The following is a 17,697-nucleotide window of genomic DNA, read 5'->3' as shown; positions in this document are numbered from 1 at the left end:
GTAATGCAGGAGTGCATTGAAGAGGTAGCCTTTGCTCCCTCATATTTGTAGGTTCAGATTTCTATGATGCCTGGAGAAATGACTGCTAAAGGAAGCACTCAAATTTGTGGCCTTTGCTCTGAGAACTAATCACTGCTACCATTTCTCTTAGAGGTGCAGTCTTCTGGGCCTTTCACTGTTGTGCTCCTTACAGAAGGATAACTAGGGAGACTCTATTCTTCTTTAGAGCCTTACTCACAATCATCCACACCCTTGTTTGTGCTCCCTCAGCAAAAGCATGGAGGGGGTTGGGAAAGGGCCTTTGCATTCTGACCACACTGATTAATAGACATTCCCAAGAGATCAACACTACATTTCACTTGAAATTGTAGATGTGTTTTGTACACATGGGATCAGTGAAAATTATTTCACCTGTGAGTTTATATGTGGTTAAGTGCATTTCGGAGGCAAGGATGGAAGTGATAGATCTCATCTGTTTCTCAAATATCTGTGACCCTTGGCTCATATACAAAGAACTATTCCAATAGCCTAGAGAGTTTGTGTTATATATCATACTTCAGATTACAAGCCCTTGCTTTTTTAACCCAGTAATAAAAGCAATATATAACAGTGACTAAAACATCTTTCAAAACAATAAGTAAAAACAGCACACAGGGAAAGAGAATGATATATTTCCACTCAGTCACTGTTAACAGTATTGTATGCATATTAGTTAAGTGCACTTTTACTCATTAGCCAAATTCCAAACTGAGCAACAATAAACAAATAGGAAATATTTGGAATCTTTATTGTGATTGCAGTAAGGGATACTATCTTAAAACAGAGATTTACCTTCCAGGAATATGGCATACCTATTTTTTAGATTTTTTAATGTTTCTTAATAAAATTTTATTACGTTTTTCAGCTAAGAAATTCTTCTTACTAAGTTTTTCCTAGGTATTTAGTAGACCATGTAAGCTGATTTCTTTTTCCAATTAAATTTTCTGAAAGGTAATTTTCTGCTGAAGGAAAATGTACTATTGAGGGTGAGGGAAATAGCATAATGGTTACACAGACTCTAATGCCTGTGAGCTCTGAGGCCCCCAGTTCAATACTCCATACCACCATATGCCAGAGCTGAACAGTTCTCTGGTAAAACAAAATTCTCGTGTCACATGTTTATATCTGCTATTTTTTTGTGATGTGTCATATTAATACTATTAGTTTCCAAGTAATACTATTGGTCTTTACAGTTACACACCTATGCTCAATTTTTTTTTGTTTTAATAGTTGTTCTTTCTTTCTTTCTTTCTTTCTTTTTCTGTAAATGTCACATTAAGTCGAACATCCAGAACTACACTGAGTATTGCTGATGCTTGAGAGACTCCTGATCTTGTTCTGGATGGAAATAGGAGTTTGTTCTTTGCTTTCTCATTTAGTGTAATTTTCATAGTTTCTTATACATTATTTCCTTTTTTCAAATTGCTATCATTATGTTTATCAGTAGAGTAAAAGAAAAAAAAATGTAGCACAAAAATAATGGCAGTAAGTAGAAATCAGTCATAAGTTTTACTTGGTAGCCCACAAAGACTTAAGAATCTTCTAGGTCATAAGAGACTCTGCTATACTTTTTTTATTATTACTATTATTATTATTATTATTATTATTACCAGAGCACTGCTCAGCTCTGGCTTATGGTGGTACTGGGGATTGAACCTGGGACTTTGGAGCCTCAGGCATGAGAGTCTCTTTGCATAACCATTATGCTGTCTACTCCCACCCTATTTTTCGTTAGTTTAAGTATATTTCTGTATCTAATTTTTAAAATTTATTTACTTATTTTATTCATTTTTTGATAGAGACAGAAACTGAGAAGGAAGGGGAAGATTGAGGGAGGGAGGGAGGGAGAGAGAGAGAGGAGAGAGAGAGATAGAGAGAATATATATATATATATATATATATAGAGAGAGAGAGAGAGAGAGAGAGGGGGGGGGGGGAGAGAAAGACTTGCAGCACTACTTCACCACTCCTGAAGTTTTCTGCAGGTGGGGCTTGAACCCAGGACCCTATACATTCTATCAGGTGCATCACCATCCACCCCCTCAAACTTACTTCTTCAACATTTGAATTTTGTGTCATTTGGACACTTAGAAAATAATGCATAATAGAACCTAAGAGGACTGCTAGTTCTGCTGAAGTGGAGGTTTAGCTGGTGGAGCCACAAATCAAGGAACAGACAGCAAGCACGTCACTCAAGTATATACCATATGTTCTATTAAGAAAGCACCTTTCGTTGCAAGAATGCGAAGATGAAGAAAGGAAGCCAGGTTTCTGGTTCTTAGACTCTGAAGTTTCACTGCCAGCATGGGGAGGAAGAGTGCCTTGGGAAGAACAGACCAGCTTCCTGAGAGAGGAAGGCAATGAGATATGCAGGCCAAGCAGGTGTTCATGACCTGCTGTTGCATATCTAACTTAATTTAACGAAGAATGTTTCATTAAATCATATATAATCCTTTACCATGTAAATGAAGTTTCTATTTTATGAAATAGTTTTTTAATGTAGGAATGAGTGTTAATCAGTGCTTTGATTGTGAGTCTTCTTTTCACCTTCAGTTTGCTATTGTAATGAATATTGGACCTTTTCCTTTGTCTTTGAAGTCCCCCTATAGTGTACTTTCCTATAATGTACTTTCAATATCCCCTTCAAACTTCCTAAGATGTTTATTGTTAATGCAAATAATACTAATGTGCTAACTATAACTGACAGGGCCTCAGACTTCTCAATATTTGTTCTCTCTTTCTCTCTCTCTCTCTCTCCTAGTCATCCTAGCCTGGAATATACTGGGCTTCTTTCTGCATTTGCTTTTCCTCCTGCCCGAGCTATCCCTGCCACCCTCCTTCCAACACCAAATTTAGATTTCTCACTGTCCTCAGATAAATACTCAAAGGTTACCTTTCTAGTGATTCTTAATTTCCACCTCAACTTCCCACATCTTTGCAAGTTAAGTTTTCTTTTGAGAATGGGTAATACACAGTATTTTTTTAGTTAGTGTATCATTTGTTTTGCTTACTACAATATAAGGGCCATGAAGGTAGAAATCCAGGTCTCTTTCATCACTGCTTTAACCACAGCATTGAGGACAACACATGACATATAGGTGCTCAGTAAACGTAATGAATAAATGAATGAATAACTTTCCAACCATGCAAACTTCTCTTGAATTTCAGAATTAAAATTTGGTTGGTTATGCCATATTAGCATATTTGTAAAAAATTTCAGATAAGTGTACTGGCTAAATCAGAATCATGCCATGTGATGAGATGTAGAAAACATTAAGAGTGCCTTGAGTGGAAGGTGTTAAACTCACTACTCCTTAAGAGCAGTTGTTTATGATACATGCCTTTAAAAAGTGAATAGTTTTGAATGAAAATGGTTCTACCATATTTCCTGGCAAAATAATGCATATTGATGTGAAAAATAAAGGAAGACACAATTCACCTGATGAAAAATTAACCAAATCCATTCCTACTTTCTATTTCTTTCCTGGCACCTTCTCCCCCCTGCCCCCATCTTCAGGGCTGCATAAATGAACATTAGTAATTTCAAAGGAAAAAGGCAGAGGGAGCATAGGAAAGGATGGGACCGTTTCCTCAGAGAAGGAGTAACACTGGCCAGTAGCTGGAGAGATGCTTCCTCTTTCCCTAGTAATCAGAGAAAGGCAACATGTCTGTAATGTGTGCGAAGACTGCGACAGAGTCACAGTGTTCAGTGCAGTGGGAGTGAAGAAGAAGAGGGGGCGGGTCGCCCTCAGCTTTGCAGATCTTGGTGGGGGGTGGGGTGGGGGTTAGGACTGGCACTCACCAATCCGGTGGCCTCACGTCACCAGGAGCCTGTGGCTGAAGTCTTGGATCTGACAGCAGTTGCCATTCAGGTAACCAGCTCCCTGTTTTCTTGGCGGTTGATGGTGAGCAAGGAAGGAGAAGGAAGAAGGAAGAAGGAATAAAGAAGGAGAAGACCCGTGTTGAAATCTGGTAGGTATGTGTGAGAGTGGGTACTGGTTGGAGGCTCCTGGAGTGACTGCGACGTGGGGGCGGAGGGAGGAGTGGGGGGAGGGTAACAGCAGAATTTTCGACTTTGGAGGGGCCTCTCTGCTTCCTCATGAGACCACCCCCTTTTTCTTCTTTTAATTATTATTTCTTGCCTGGAAAAAGGCAGGGCAACAGTGAGCTCTACAGAAATGATTGAAATCTGTGGCTTGAGAAGGTGGAGGGGAGAGGGTGGTTATGATGAAGAGCTGCTATTTGGGACTGAGAAATGAGGCCATACTCTCTGTTCCCTGAAATGGGAAAAGATGGGTGTTTGGATTCCGGTGTCTTTTATGCACTGGAGCACTAAGCCCCCATTGTCTCCTGTTTGTGCCTGTCTGAATTTGCCTTTGATCTAACAGTATCTGTCAGTGATGGGCTAATATTGCAGAAAAGACTGGAAATCATAAATCTCACTTCCTTCTATCACAGCCCACCCCCACCCCCACCCACCTCTCCACCCCTGCGCACCTCAGCACCCCGCTCCTGCCCTCACCCTAAACCTGTTTTGACCGCAATTTCTGACTCTTGCTTTCATACGCTCTCTCTAGAGGGACACAGACCCCTGAAATCCTCGCAGCATCTGCAGCATGGGGTGTGCTCAGAATTTGGTGTTGATGGCAGCAGGCCTGGTGATTGGAACTGGCACCTGGTACTGCATATATCGACTGACCTGTGGTAAAGAGCAGAACAAGAAGAGGCCAGCTGATACGAAAGATATCAGTCCTGTCTACAAGAAATTCAGAAAACTGTGAGAGAAAAAAAGAGAGAGAGAATAAAAGCAAGCAACAAATGATTACTATTCTTTGTTGTTCTCTTTGTGTAAGAATGTGTATGTGTGTATTTCACATCATTACCACTGCCCTACACATGTTTTCCTGGAATTAATTTTTTCCAGCTTCCATTGCTGGGTGTGACTTTTATTAGTTAGTGGAAATGCATCATATATATTTTTTTCTATCCTTCCCTCTCCCTTACTCTTTTTATTTTATTTTATATTTTACGGTATATATTTTCTTTTTAAAATTGATTTAATAATGATCGACAAGAACTAGGATTAGAGGGGTACAATTCCACACAATTCCCACCACCAGGACTCCCTATCCCATCCCCTCCATTGGGAATTTTCCTACTCTTTATCCCTCTGGGACTATGGACCCAGGATTATTATGAGGTACAGAAGGTGGAAGGTCTAGCTTTTGAAATTGATTCTCTGCTGGATATGGTTGCTGGCAGGTGGAAGCATACTCTTAGACTGTTTTTATCTTTCCCTGGGGGGGAGGACTCTGGAGAGGTGGGGTTCCAGGACATATTGGTGAGGTCATCTGTCCAGGAAATTCAGGTTGGCATCATAGTAGCATTTGCACCTTGGTGGCTGGAAAGCATTAAGATATAAAGCAGAAAAAATGTTTAATAGTCACTAACCTAAAGATAAGAATAGAGCAGATGAGATTTGGGGTCTCCATTTTGGAAAAAGCTAGAAGTCTATTTTAAGTGTATTTTGAGGGGCTCATGACTTTACTAATTTCTGCCTGAGCCCAACAGCTAACAGGTTGGCTAAAGGTATTGTCTGGGGAGATGCTATTTACTTTTACCAGAGCACTGTTCATCTCTGGCTTATGGTGGTACAGAGATTGAACCTGGGACTTAGGAACCTCAGACATGATAGTTTCTTTGCATAACCACTATACTTTTTATCGTCACTCCCCCCTTTTTTTCCTTCCTTCCACCCCCCTCTTCCACAGCACTGCTCATCTCTGGTTTATACCAGTGCTGGCCTTTGATGCCTCAGGTATGAGTCTTTTTGCATAATGATTATACTATCATCCCAGCCCTTCAAATATATATGTATATATTTATTTTTTATAATTTTATTTATAAAATGGAAATATTGACAAGACTACAGGATAAGAGGGGTACATTTCCACACACTGCCCACCACCAGAACTCTGTATCCCATCCCCTCCCTTAATAACTTTCCTATTCTTTATTCCTCTGGGAGTATGGACCCCCGGTCATTATGGGATGCAGAAAATGGAAGATCTGGCTTTTATAATTGCTTCCCCTGAAAATGGGTGTTGGCAGGTGGATCCATACTCCCAGCCCGTTTCTATCATTCCCTAGTAGGGCAGGGCTCTGGGGAGGCTGGGCCCCAGGAAACATTGTTGGGGTTGCCTGCCCAGGTAATTCAGGTTGGCATCATGATAGCATCTGGAACCTGGTGGCAGAGTAATGAAACTGAAGGTTTGACATTCCACTCCTGAAGTCTATGGATTCAAATATATTCCTTTAATGAATTGTTTTATTATATCAACATATAATAATCATACCGTTTCTCTTCTACTGACTTTTCATATATCAGGTATGACTCTTAGTTTTAAGATTCAGGTGTAAAAAAATACTAGATGCCTATAGTCTGAAAAAAATTACACTGTGGTACTAATAAAATAGCTCACTTGGGTAGTGAGCCTGATTCCCACTGCACTGAAGGAAGTTTTGTTACTACAGTCTTTCAATCTATCTTTCTCACTCTCTGCTTGTTTGTCTCTATCTCAAAAAACAAGCAAACAAAATACAGCATCATGTAGAGGAAGCCCTCATAGACTTACGAGGGGGTATCTTCAAATACAAATATCCAGCATCCAAGTTTCCAGATGGGTTAGTTAAGGAGCTTCTCTGCCATTGTTGACATAAAGAGCACATGAATTTAGTGAGGCTAGAAACCCTGAGTTGAACCCAGGATCCCAGGTATCTCTTATGGCCAGCCTGGCTCCTTGAATTCCTATTCTTTCCCTTGCATTTCTGGGAGCAAGCTAGAAGTCCTATCTGCACAAGGGACTCAAAGACCTTTTTCTTTTTTCCCTTGGATGGAAGAAGGAATTTATTTTCTGTCTTTAAAAAATTCTGTTTACTTATTTATTTATTTACTTTCTTTCTTATTAGGACAGAGAGAAATTCAGATGGGGAGGGGAGATAGAGTTGGAGGGAGAAAGAGATATCTGTAGCACTCCTTCACCACTTGTTAAGCTTCCCCCCTACAGGTGAGGACTGGGACTTGAATTAGGGTCCTTGCACACTGTAACATGTGTGCTCAATCGTGTACACTACCACCCACGCAAGGAATTTCTTTTCAATGTGAAGGAAACCCCTGACTCACCAAATTCCATGTTTCACAGTAGATTCGGGATTTGTGGAAATATCTGGGAAATTCTGCCACAAACATTACAGTGCTGTCTGAACCCAGAAAAGGAAAGTGTTGAATGCAGACAGACACAGTGATTAAACATAAATTAATGGACTGGTATCTTTAACGGAATTCTCTAGAACCAGACATAGGAGATATTGTGAAAGTGTTTTATTGAGGGGGTGTTCTCCCATGAAATCTGTATGGAAGAGAGGAGAGCAACATAGGGCAGGGGAAGAAACTGAGCATAGATGTAATTGAGTGGAGGTGCAGCTTTTTTCTTTTTCTTTTTTTGCCTCCAGGGTTATAGCTGGGGCTCAGTGCCTGCACTATGAATCCACTGCTCCTAGAGGCCATTTTCCCATTTTTGTTGCCTTTGTTGTTGTTGGATAGCACAGAGAGAAACTGAGAGAGGAGGGGAAGACAGAGAGGGGGAAAGAAAGATAAACATCCGCAGAGCTGCTTTGGAGCTTGTGAAGTGAACACCCCTGCAGGTGGGAAGCCAGGGGCTCGAACCAGGATCTTTAAGCTGGTCCTTGTTCTTTGCACCATGTGTGCTTAACATGCTGCTCTACTGCCTGGCCACTAAAGGCACAACTATTACAGCTACGGCTATGGCTACAATTATTATCATTTGCAGTCAACAGTCTAACAGAGCTTGGATGTATTAATCCCTGTCTGGGCAAAGTACTAATAGCACTTACTACCCCTATTGTAACCAGTCAGTGGGCATACCTGCAATGAAAATGTACTTCATAACCTATGTGTATTTCTCTCACTATATGCTTTCATAATCCAAATTACATATGAGATGATGAATCAGGAAACCTAATTTACTTTATGTAAAGAATGGTAAGTATTGAAATATTAAATCACCTGTAGTATGGTGTAAATATACACTCATATTAACTTATAATTTTATAAATTAATATTTAATCAGCATGTGAGGGGAAAATTGGATTGAAACTCTCAAAATTTTTTATGCATAGACCCCAGTTCTGAGTATATATTCCTTCAATCTAAGCACTTAAGGTTTCAAATCGGTAACCTGATTGAGTTTTAACAGTGGGCTCAGTTTTTAATAAATTTTTTAGTAAGCAAATATAAATTGATTTGTATTTCTTCTATGTAATGAGGAAGAAGATAAGTTTGTTTGAGGCTATATGTCAATATTGTCACACATATAATAAAATATATATACTGTGCATTTCAAGTCAAGATACCTTTTCATGTTTCTATAAAAGTATTTCAAGACAATGTATATTTTCATGTTTATTATCAAAATATGTTAAGATTGAAATGTAAACATTTTTATTATTTAATTATAAAAAAGAAACATTGACAAAACCATAGGATAAGAGAGGTAAAACTCCACACAATTAACACATTTCTAATAATGACTGTTTAACTGAAATATTAAATCACCTATAGTCTTAGACTTGGGAGACCAGAAGCAACTGCTTGTGTTACTATATAATATACAGCTATACGTAAATAGCATTAAACGGCATAAATCATGGTAAGGTCTTGCACAATACAGCAAATCCTAACCATGGGATTTTCAAAGTAAATCAAATTCCATAAAAACTTGGTTACAATAATATCTACTGCCTTCTTAAACTCCGAGACAACAGGAACCCTCTCCATTCTCTATAAAACCCATATTTCTCCCAGTCCTGAAACCTCCTGGGCATGACTTATCTTTCTGCACACTTCACTCTATCCATACCATTTAATAACTATATTTGCTGAACTCAACCAAATCAGTGCAACCAGTACCACCTTGACATCTTTCTCTTAGGATGGTGTCCAAAGACACCAGCCATAGAATGTCAACCCTTCGGCTCCAGTACTATGGTGAGACTGTTCCTAGCTCATAGGACTCCTCAATTCCGTATCGAGTATTCCACCTCCTAACAAAGTCACATAAACTAGATATAGGGCCCATGAGGCAGAATATATGCGTACATGTACCCATAAGTTAGGGAAAATATTCATCTTAAAGCAAAAATGCATACTAGTTTGCAGTGACCCAAAACAGCAAGCAAGTAGAAAGATCTAAAAAAAGAGATACCATAAAATGATACTTATATATACCTTTCCCATATTTGGGAGCTAATCTCTGCCCTGATGCAGCTTTCCAGTCTTATTTTCAACTCTGACATCATCTCCCCAGACAATACTTTTGTTCCACCTGTATGTTAGCTGTCATTCTAAGGCAAATATTAGTAAAGTCATGGGCCCCTTAGAATATACCTAAAATAGACTTTCTAACTTCTTTCAAAATGGAGATCCCCAAACTCATCTGCTTTTACATTCCTGACTATTAAACAATTTGTTTTGCTTTATATCTTAATGCTTTTTCAGCCACTGAGTTGTAGATGCTACCATGATGCCAACTGGACTTCCCCAGACAGAGTACCTCACCAATGTACCCTGGACTCTATCTCTCCAGAGCCCTGCCCCACTAGGGGAAGATAGTGACAGGCTGGGAGTATGGATTGACCTGCTAACACCCATGTTCAGTGGAAAAGCAATTACAGAAGCCAGACTTTCCAACTTCTGTACCCCATAATGACCCTGGGTCCATGCTCCCAGAGAGATAAAGAATAGGAAAGCTTTCAGTGGAGGGGATGGTAAACAGAACTCTGGTGGTGGAAATTGTGTGGAATTGTACCTTTCTTATCCTATGTTCTTGTGGATATTTTTTATTTTATAAATAAATTAATAAGCATTAAAAATCTCTTAAATGAAAAAAGTAGTAAGTATTAATGTTTTCAAAGTCAGAAGCCACTATCTCCTATAATTTTTTGTGCTATGAAAAAGTCACCATCATTTAAAAAATTTCCCCGTTATTTATTTACTTTTTGTTATTAGAAATTTAATAATGATTAGCAAGATTGTAAGACAACAGGGGTACAACTCCTCACGGTTACTACCACCAGAGTTCCATGTTCCATCCTTTGTATTGGAAACTTCCCTATTCTTTTTTTAAATTTCTTTATTGGAGGATTAATGTTTTACATTTGACAGTAAATACAATAGGTTGTACATGCATAGCATTTCTCAGTTTTCCACATAACAATACAATCCTCACTAGGTCCTCTGTCATCCTTTTTGGACCTGTACTATCTCCCCCCACCCCACTCTAGTCTTTTATTTTGGTGTAATACACCAACTCCAGTTCAGGCTCTACTTGTATTTTCTTTTCTAATCTTGTTTTTCAACTTCTGCCTGAGAGTGAGATCATCCCATATTCATCCTTCTGTTTCTGACTTATTTCACTTAACATGATTTCTTCAAGCTACATCCAAGATGGGCTTTATAGCTGAGTAGTATTCCATTGTGTATATATACCACAACTTGTTCAGCCACTCATCTGTTGTTGGACACCTTGGTTGCTTCCAGGTTTTGGCTATTACAAATTGTGCTGCTAAGAACATATTTGTACACAGACTTTTTTGAATGGGTGTGTTGGGTTCCTTAGGATATATCCCCAGGAGAGGAATTGCAGGATCATAGGGTAGGTCCATTTCTAGCCTTCTGAGAGTCCTCCGGACTGCTCTCCAGAGGGGTTAGACCCATTTACATTCCCACCAGCAGTACAGGAGGGTTCCTTTGACCCCACAACCTCACCAGCATTTGTTGCTGCTACCTTTTCTGATGTATGACATTCTCACAGAAGTAAAGTGGTATCTCATTGTTGTCTTTATTTGCATTTCTCTGACAATCAAAGACCTGGAGCATTTTTTTCAAGTGGGAAACTTCCCTATTCTTTATCCCTCTGGGAGTATGAAACAAAATTCTTTATGGGGTGCAGAAGGTAGAAGGTCTGGCTTATGTAATTGCTTCTCTGCTGGACATGGGCATTGGTAGGTCAGTTCATACCCTCAGCCTATTTATATATCTACCTAGTGGGGTAGGGCTCTGGAGAAGTGAGGTTCTGTGACACAATGATGAGGTCATATGCCTAGGTAGGTTAGAAAGGTAGCATGAGCAACATGATGGCTGAAAAGCTGTGTGATATAAAGCAAATTGTTCAACAAAAAGGAACCCAAAGGTAGAAATAGAACAAATGAAACTAGGGGTCTCCATGTGGGAAGAAACTAGGAAGTTTACTTTAGGTATGTTCCAAGGGGCCCATTACTTTAGTCATTTTTACCTGAATCTAATAGCTAACATGGAGGTGCTCTAAAAATATTGTCTGGAAAGGTGGTGTCAGAGTTGAGAATATGACTAGAGAGAGCTGGGTTATGGCAGAAAATAGCTCCCAAATCTGAGGAAATTATATCATTAAGTGATTACCCCATCAATCTTACCTTGGGTCCATATCTTTTCATAGTTAGCACAGGAGCCTGTGTAACATCCAGGTCCCTGTTAGTGTAAGCTCTTAACACCCGACTTCAACCATGTAGAGACCCAAAGTCAAAGGCTCAGCTGAGTCTGGTTGACCCTAAGAGCTACAGAGATGGTAATAATATACTGCTGTTTTAACATACTATCTTGGGCTACTTTTATTTATTTATTCTTATTAGTGATTTAATATTTTTTAAAAGGGAGGAACATTTGTATGTAATAATAGGGTCATAAGTGGGTTGGAGAGGAAGAAAGGATTGGACCTGGAAGAAAAGGGGGGTAATTATGTACTAATCTAGACAGATTAGTTGTAGAGATGATAGTTAATTCTTATCTGCAACCTTGGGAGAACTGAGGTAGTTTACCATTGAAGCACTGGGGATCTAGAACTCTGGTGGTAGGAATGGTGTGGAATTATACCCCCTGTTCACACGTAATTTTTAAATTAATATTAAATCTCTCCCATAATTTTTAAAATAAAAATTTAATTTTAAAATGTTTTATTTATTTAACTAGAGATATTCAGAGAAAGATACATAAAGAAAGACCAGAGCACTACTCAACTCTAGTTTTATGTCGGTGCTGGCGATTGAACATGGAACTATAGAGACTCAGGCATGAAAGTCTTTTGCATGATTAATGTTTTACATTCAACAGTAAATACAATAATTTGTACATGCATAACATTTCCCAGTTTTCCATATAACAATTAGAAATAATTTTTGTCCATACTCCCAGAGTGGGGAGAACTGATATGGGAAGATGATCTGAGGGCTCTGAACTCCAACTCTATCGGGACCTGGAGAGAGAAGAAGAAAAAAAAGAAGGGCATTCAGAAGTAGTAATAGGTGTGGGTGTGACTTGGAAGAGAAGAGAGGGCATGATCATAGAAAAATGGGCAAATATACATAAATATAGACAGATATAAATAATAGTCCATTCATATCTTCAACCATGGGAGAACTATTGTAGTTTCCTATGGAGGGAATGGGGATACAGAACTCTGGTGGTGGGAATGATACAGAATTATGCACTTGTTATCTTATAAGCTTGTAAATAAATATTAAGTCACCAATAAAATTAAAATAAAATTAAAAATCAAGATCCAGGACTGCTCCATCAGATTCAATTTAGGTTTTCTTCCTATCGGGAAAGCACAGTTTATAATATATCATGAATATAATTTACTTCTCAGGCACATGTTCTCCTTCCTGATAATTGGCATGAAGACTCGTAGGATAGCAGATTCCACATTATCTTGAAGCAGGAAAAATCAAAGGAGAATGATAGCAATAAGAAAGAATATGGGGAGTCAAGCGGTAGCAGTGGGTTGAGCACATGTGGTGCAAAACAAGCACTGGGGTAAGCAAAAAAAAAAAAAGAATATGGTAAAAAGTTCCTATTGACAATGTTCCTTTGGGGCTATGTATTAGCTCTTTACCAGTAGGTTATGATGTATCTCAATGCACATGTCTAGAATGATCTTACCAACAGGCTCTGGTAGCTATACTTTCACAAGCAGCTAAGAATAGGAAAAAATAAAAGCAAAAGAAACTGCCTTTCTCAAAAAGCAGGGACACAAAGAACCATCTGAGATGGGAAAACTACAAAGGTTGTTAAAGGATGACAACATTGCAAAACCACCTATAGGAACATAAACATACAATAAACAGGTAACTAAAATAGCAAGGAAAGAAAAGATACTAGATTTGGTGTGTTGTAAAAGCCTTTTTTTTTTTTGGTACTTATCAGTTATAATATTTTTGTCACTATAAATCCAATGCACTATCCATTGTGCCACAGAGCCACCTAATATTTTTAACAAAGGTTTTTTATTAGTGACCTAATAATTATTGACAAGATTATGGTATAAGAGGGGTACAGTTCCCACCACCAGAATTCCATATCTCCTCCCCTCAGTTGGGAGGTTCTCTATTCTTTATCCCTCTGGGAGTATGGACCAAAGATATTTATGGGGTGCAGAAGGTGGAATGTCTGGCTTCTGTAATTGCTTTTCCGCTGGACAGGGGCGTTGACAGGTCGATCCATAACCCCAGCCTTTTTCTATTTTCTGTTTTATTGGGGTAGGGCTCTGGGGAGCTGGAGTTCCAGGACATAGTGGTGAGATTGTCTGCTCAGAGAAGTCAGGTTGGTGTCATGGTAGTATCTGCAACTTGGAGGCTGAAAAGCATTAAGATATAAAGCAGAACAAATTGCATAATAATCAGGAACTTAAAGGTAGCAGATGAAGGTAGCTTGCATTCCATGGTCACAGCTAGAAACATTATAGGCTGCACTCATTTTAGGATCAGTCTTTTTTGAGTGCCAGAGTATGTTGAACCAGCCTCCTTTATGAGAGTGGGGAAATTTGTATCACTGTTGTTCTACATTGAGGGCAATGTCTTGCAGTAGCCCACAACAGGGTTTACAATGCTATTCCTGATGGAGATAAAAAAAAATCTGCTTTCTTTCTATACCATGTGAAGTACATTTGACCTCTGCTGTCAGAACTTATGGTTTCCTTGCATTTCTCAAGCCTCCCTTTCTTCACTTCCTCTTCCTATACCCTTCTTCCTTCCCCTCTTTTTCCATCTCTTCTCGTCCTCCTCTCCTTCCCCATGCCTATCCTCCTCCCCTCCTATCCACCAGGTTTATCATCAGGGCTTGTGCCTGCACTAAGAATTTAATACTCCCAGAGGTAATTTTTCTCCTTTTTAAAATTTTCATTTCCCTTTCTTCTGCTCAATTGTTTTATTTTATTTATTTTTATTTTGATAGGTCAGGGAAAAATTGAGAGGGGAGTGGATGATAGTGAGAAAGAAAGAGAAAGACCTTCAATCTTGCTTCACAGAGCTTGAAGCTTCCTCGCTGTAGGTAAAGACTGGGGCCTTCAACCCTGGTCCATAAGCATGGTAACATGTGTGCTCAACTGGCACACTACTACTCATATCTTCCCATTTTCACTGATATGGTCAGACATCTCTACAAGATCTTCTGTCCTCTCTCAGAAGTCTAGAAATAGACCTACCCTATGATCCTGCAATTCCTCTCCTGGGGATATATCCTAAGGAACCCAACACACCCATCCAAAAAAAATCTGTGTACATATATGTTCTTAGCAGCACAATTTGTAATAGCCAAAACCTGGAAGCAACCAAGGTGTCCAACAACAGATGAGTGGCTGAGCAAGTTGTGGTATATATACACAATGGAATACTACTCAGCTATTAAAATCGTGACTTCACTGTTTTCAGCCAATCTTGGATAGGCCTTGAAAAACTCATGTTAAGTGAAATAAGTCAGAAACAGAAGAATGAATATGGGATGATCTCACTCTCAGGCAGAAGTTAAAAAACAAGATTAGAAAAGAAAATACAAGTAGAACCTGAACTGGAATTGGCGTATTGCACCAAAGTAAAAGACTTTGGTGGGTGGGAGGGGGAGAATACAGGTCCAAAAAGGATGACAGAGGACCTAGTAAGGGTTGTATTGTTATATGGAAAACTGGGAAATGTTATGCATGTACAAACTATTGTATTTACTGTCAAATGTAAAACATTAATTCCCCAAGAAAGAAATAAAAAAAATCCTCTGTTATCTGGGTTCTATAGGCTGATCCTCACATCTTTATCTTCTAGTACAGGACTCACATCTAAACTTAGATCCATCTGGTCACGTGGTCACTGAGGAAGTCTATTTGAACAACTCCTAAAACTCAACTGTTCTCAACATGAGCATCTTTGCTTCCTGCCCAAGCTGTTCCTTCTTATTGTTCTCTTCTTCCTGGGATCTCAGTCTAAGTGAAAGACTCCAACTACCTTCCCACTGACCTACTAGCCTCTGTCCTCTGCCTTACCCCTACATCCCATCCATCTACCACTAAACTGCATCTCATCAGTCTGCTCCTCTTGGTCATCATTTCTGTCAACCTTTCCTGATCATCTCTCACTGCTGACTGCACTAATCCACCTAACTACTCTACCTGTCTGAGTTGGACCAGTTCTTATACACTCTGAAGCCATAGGTTTCTCTCTAACACATTTTCCTTCATGTGTGGCTTCTCATTTGCACTGGGCATAACGTCCAAATAATCTTAAGGAACTGTTCAAGGATTCATTGCATAGCTCTTCTACTGCCTACTCCTCTGTCTCTGCTTTGATCATATTTAGTCTTTTAATCATCTCTGAATGTACTATGATTCTTTCCACTGATTAGTTTTGCCACATGTTGTTCTCTCTGTCTGGAACACATTCTTCCTTTTTATCTATCTTGTCTCCATTCAGCCTTGACTGACAATTTGAGTGTCTACATATTGTGCTGTTCTGTGTGGATAGACAGTTCCTTGGTTATGCTCTTAGTCTACTCTGCATTCATTATGACTGACTTTTGCTTTTGAAGCTGTCAGTGGGAAACCCAATATGTATTCTCAATTTTTTGTGTGTATCCCCGTACATCTGCACATACAACCTGTGTTTGTTGCATTTATATTCCCCTTGTTAAAACAATCTGGATTATAAAATGCTTTAATAATTACTTGTCAGAGATTGGGTTTAACCATTAGCTTGAAGTACACCATTCTTTGTGTAGCCAGTGTGTTTTCTCATTTTAGTCTTTATTGATGCCCAAGGACACTTGTAATCCTATATTTCCTATAGGGGTTGTATAAAAGTTATGAATTTGGTTTATCTAGTCACAGCTCAGAGTTACAAATATTTTAAAGCATAATACTTAAACTTGCACATTTTTTCTTATATGAAAATTAGGATAAAATGTAATTTCTCATAGAGTGTGAGATAGATATGCTATTATGACTCTAGACTCTAGATCAGTGCCTGGCACATCATTAATGCTAATCAAATTTTAGCCAAGTAGCCCTTTTGGACATTGCTTTCTCTTGAATATTCCTTCCCTTTCAGAAAGTACAACAGCTATTTTTTTTTGCATTTTAATTTCTGTAGTCATTGGCTCTTTTCCAGTCCTACTTTTTTTTCAAACATACTTTCTTCATTCAGCTTCCTGTATAATTATAAGGTGAGAGGTAAATATATCCAAAGATCATTGTAACTTCAAAAAAAAAACTGGTCAGTGCATAACTGAGAAAACATTAATTTGGAAATTAAAGCTTCCTATTAAATTGGGCAGTATGAGTCTAATGTTTGGGTTGGGAGAGAGCATAAGTCTTCTAATAAAATTGAGTATTAATATGTTTTGCTAATATGCTACTTTGTTGTAGCATTATATTAATAATCACAGTGAAGTCTGATAAAATGCTGCTTGTACTCAGGCAAAGTCTCTCTCTGCCAGTGTTTTCTAATTAACTGACAGTTTAAAGTAGGATGGTTTTGAATAACCAACCAACTGCAAAATAGGCTTCCTCTGTTTCTTTCATTCCTTGCTAATTGAGTTAGAATAATCTCATTATTAGGGAGGTTTCTGGGCAGACAGTTCACAGATGTGTGATGGAGAAAGGTGAGGCATCAGAAGATATAGGAAACAGGGACTTTTAAAATAATATCTCTATCAAAATATTACATTTGTTAGAAACCAGAAAGTCCTGGTCAGAATGCACCTTAATGCATCAGTCACATTGTTTCTTTCAGGTTTATGGATGGTCCAAGACCATATTTATCAAAACTCCTGGTATTAAGAGAGGGAATGAAAAGGAGTAGGTAAGAGAGAAAGAATGAGAAAGAATTATAGGTAAGTGAAAGATTTGTTATGGCAGAGAAGCTTGGATTGAGAATTGGGTAATACAATGTGTCGGTATGCTTCTGGATTCTGCTTGTGAGACCTTCTGTTTTTATCATCACATTGGGTTCGCTTGTGTTGCTTGCGATGTGTTCTGTTTGCAATTCTCTTGGCGGGGGAGAACTAGAACCCAATGTAAAGCATACAACAGTTCTGAAAGTTCTTCTATAAACAATTCGACCACCATAAATATGCCATATGTCAGACCACTCTAAAAAACTACAAGAACGGCGTTAAAATATCTTCAATCTTTGATATCAATAAATGTCAATGGCCTGAATTCACCTATTAAAAGGCAAAGAGTAGGAAGATGGATCAGAAAACACAGCCCGATAATATGCTCT

The 17,697-nt window shown here is 38.7% G+C and overlaps 1 protein-coding gene and 1 long non-coding RNA gene across 2 annotated transcripts in view; both read left to right on the top strand.

The window, feature by feature from the left end:
* Positions 1-17,697, top strand: part of TCEAL6 (transcription elongation factor A like 6) — a 444,729-nt gene that overhangs the window by 35,166 nt on the left and 391,866 nt on the right. The window lies entirely within an intron of this gene.
* On the top strand, positions 3,700-4,861 carry LOC132535872 (uncharacterized). Its single transcript, XR_009547619.1, has 2 exons — positions 3,700-4,011; positions 4,617-4,861. It is a non-coding gene; the product is annotated as an uncharacterized LOC132535872 (long non-coding RNA).

This window comes from Erinaceus europaeus, chromosome X (assembly GCF_950295315.1).
Source record: "Erinaceus europaeus chromosome X, mEriEur2.1, whole genome shotgun sequence".
In the NCBI taxonomy this organism is placed as follows: Eukaryota; Metazoa; Chordata; class Mammalia; order Eulipotyphla; family Erinaceidae; genus Erinaceus; species Erinaceus europaeus.
The sequence above is the reverse complement of the archived record's forward strand: the minus strand, read 5'-3'. Positions and strand labels throughout refer to the sequence as shown.